We start from the raw sequence: 3,961 nt of genomic DNA, 5'->3' as shown, positions 1-3,961 counted from the left end.
CTTACCTGTTCTGAAACTTCCTGGCAGATTAAAACTGTGTGCCGGACCGAGACTCGAACTCGGGACCTTTGCCCTTCGCGGGCAAGTGCTCTACCGACTGAGCTACCCAAGCACGACTCGCGCCCCGTCCTCATAGCTTTAATTCCGCCAGTACCTCGTCTCCTACCTTCCAAACTTCACAGAAGCTCTCCTGCGAACCTTGCAGAACTAGCACTCCTGGAAGAAAGGATATTGCGGAGACATGGCTTAGCCACAGCCTGGGGGATGTTTCTAGAACACTCCGCTGTAGAGTGAAAATTTCATTCTAGAAACTTACCTCTTCTTTCTAGCAAAAATACTACCCTAGCCTTCTTGACTGATTTATTAACTTTTGTAACCGTAGTTGCTATAGTACCATCATGATTGCTAATCCCCGTTTCTATACTGATGTTGTCGATAAGGTCTGGCCTATTTGTAGGTACAAGGTCTACAACATTTCCATTGCATCTGGGCTGCCAAACTAGCTGCTCAAGATAGTTTTCAGGAAACGTGTTCAAAAGTACTTTGCATGACTGTCTGTCTGTCTGTATCCACTGCAATGAATCCATAGACATCCCGGTAGGTTAAAGTCGCCTCCAAGTAGCAATGCATGACCTGGGTATTTACACGCTAGTGACCATAGACATTCTTTGAATGAATCTAGGACTGTCACAGCAGAAGTGGGTGGTCAGTAAAAACATCGAACAGTTGAATTAGTTTCACCTAGACCTGTTATATGTGACTAGGTAGCTTCACTATCACACTCAACTTCAACCTCAATAGAGACTATATTTTTTTGTCAACTGCAATGAACACTCCCCCTCCTATGTTCTCTAATCTGCCTTTCCATGACTCACTAAATATCTCAGAGCTTTCCGCTTTGGGTTACAACCAGCTCTCGGCTCCGAGAATAAGTGGAACAACTTTGCTGGAGGGCAGTAAATTCTGGAACTTAGTTACGAATACTTCGACAATTTACTGATAAAATTTTGACCACTGAAGTGTCTTTATTCTGAATGCCGTCTGACTTCCCTTGCTGTGTACTGACTGGCGAGTTTTCATGTGCACTTCACAAGTACTCTGCTATCCAAGTAATGCTTCCTTTGTGTGGTGCGCCCTGAATTATCAAGGGGAGCACTACAAACCCCCAACTGAGACCGCAGGTCTATAAATCTGCAGCCAGGTTCATCAACGAGTCGACAAATCCTTTGGCTGACACCCTCCACTTGGCTCCAAACCAAAGGACCCCAATCAACACTGGGAACAATGCTGCAAATTGCGAGTTCTGCTTGCACTCCATGTGTGAGGCCAGCAGTGTTCACCACTTCTGCCAGCTGCCTGTATGAACTGAGGATGGCTTCAAAACCCATTTGACAGTGTCACTGGTGCCAACGTGAGCCACAGCTTGTAGATGAGTGCACCCTACATGTGACAGTGATAGGCAAGGCCATCTCCACATCTCAGACGAGGCCTCCTGGCAGAAATACCAAGTACATGCTGGCTTTCTTTCCAGCCCTGAATGCTATCTGCCTAAGGGGCTCCACAATGTGCCTAACGTTGGAGGTCCTGATAATTAGTAAATCCCTCCCACCTGTGTGCCTGCTCAGACCTTGCTGAAGGAGCAGCCACCAGTCCACACACAGGGAGAATGGGCAAGGCTAGATGATCTGTACCCACATTGGCCTTCCACCTCGAGTGACGCTAACGCATTACCACCTGCCATTCATTCTGCTGTGAGGACAGATCCACTGCATCAAGTACACTACGAGGTCCCTCAGTAGCAGAGCCTGTGAGTGAAACAAGTAACACCTAATATCACCCAAGTGATGCCCCAGATTCTCCGCCACCCCTACACACTGAGGCAGTAGCCTGAAGGTGACTGACCTTAGCCAAAAGTACATTCAGCTGTTTGCAAACTGCGGCCAGCTCCTCCTACATCCACACACAGCATGCGCACATTCTATCCTTCCTAGCGAGACTGAAAAAATAAACTAAGAATAACTGAAAAAGTAAACTATAAAAGCAGACAAATCCTAGATATGCAACTTGCTATCCTCCTGATGTGTCACCAATGGACGCTGACGCCTCAATGAGCTATGTAGCTGGCTGCCCAGAAGAAATGAAAACTGTGCTACAGACTGCCTGAATTTACACTTACAAAATGTAAGCTTAAACCTCTTAAGTGGAAACATGCACATAATTTTAGAAATATACTATGAGGAAAAGATAGGAAAAGATAAACACTTAACTTGCTGTTCTGTTATGTATCAGCCAAGAGCTAGACCTGACTGAATCACTTACTGAACTAAAATACTCTTGTCTGCAAAACAAAACAAATGAGCAACTACTGCACTACAGACAATGAGTTCACACTTACAAAAACGTCTTAAACAGAAAAACATGCACACAATTTAATGAATGTACTATGAGGAAAACAAAGGGAAAGATAAACACTTAACTTGCCACTCTGTAGAGCTGGGCCTGACTAACTCACGTACTAAACAAATGTACGCTTGCCTGCAAAACATAATGACATTTTTCATATCCACACTCCTTTTTTGTATTGTTTTGCACTTCTGTCTTCCTTCTCTAATATACAAATATCCTTGCAAGCTGCAAACCATCTGAGTTCAATAAATGTCATTTTATATAAATGTGGACTCTAGTATCCACATATATAAACTGCCGCATTATGTATGTGACTACATGCACTTCACACATAAAACAGTTGAAAATCATCTTGTGAAGATGGCAATTCCCGCAAAAAATAACAGTTGAGGACAGCCATGCAGTTGGGATCACGATTTAAACTGACTTAACGTGACAGACAGTGTGAATACACCTCGACATGACAGTGCCGTGCCGATGCATAAGCTGTTGGCTTCACATTTATTATATTATTAGGTTATCTCCAGTTATTCTAACCTCTTTGGTTCCTGATGAGTATGAGCAAGCCATGGCAGCTGCAAGTGCGTCTGTGCTGGCTCCCACAGCATTTTATATCAAACATCAGCCGTGTGTCTGATTTAGCCTCAGTGATCACATTCCTCTTAAGGACATAGGCATGAGACTGCTTAGTTAGTTAGTTTGTATGTTCAAATGATCATTTGCGCAATAAATCATAATCATGTGCCATCACAAATTATTTTGTAAATATGTCTACATGCTGATCATTTACAACTACTGTATTACTGTTGTTGTATTATTATTATTATTATTATTATTATTATTATTATTATTATCATCATCATCACTGTATTTACTATAATTAAATATACGGAAGTGATTTAGTAATTCCTTCCCACCGCCTTTTACACATTAAAGTAATAGAAGTCTTCTACAAAACAGAAGGAATTGTCAAGAAGAAATTAGTTTTCAAATTTTATTTGCTCTCTGTCAGACATTTTATATTACTGGGTAAGTGATCAAAAATTATTGTTGCAGTATTGTGCACTTCTTTTTGTGCTAAAGACAACCTTGATATGGACTAATGAATGTCATTTCCCCTTCCGGATTGTAATTATGTACATCATTGTCCCTGTTGAACTGCTGTGGATTATTTACAATAAACTTCATGAGGCAATAAATACAGGGTTTCATAAATTCTCATTACAAACTTCTAGAACTTCTAGTGCGCACAGTGTAGAGTGAGTATAATATATTTTGAACAGGAATCCATGTCCAGAAATGTACCATTTCTGTTCTACGATGGTTTCAATTCAGATGTGTAATGCTTCCACATCTGCTGAGTTTCTTGTACTGCTATACAGTAGGGTAGACAGAATGATATGTACTCCATCAGACAGTCACTTGAAGTTGCTTAACACATACAATGTTTAATTTAAGAGACTCCTGTAGAGACAGAGGAAGATCTGCTGGCATGAGTTCTGGCCGCTGCTCTAGAAATTGAAGAGATACCAAGTGGGATGGAGAGAATGTACCA

The sequence above is a fragment of the Schistocerca serialis genome, chromosome 3, assembly GCF_023864345.2.
Source record: "Schistocerca serialis cubense isolate TAMUIC-IGC-003099 chromosome 3, iqSchSeri2.2, whole genome shotgun sequence".
NCBI classification, from domain to species: Eukaryota; Metazoa; Arthropoda; class Insecta; order Orthoptera; family Acrididae; genus Schistocerca; species Schistocerca serialis.
This window is presented reverse-complemented; position numbering follows the sequence as displayed.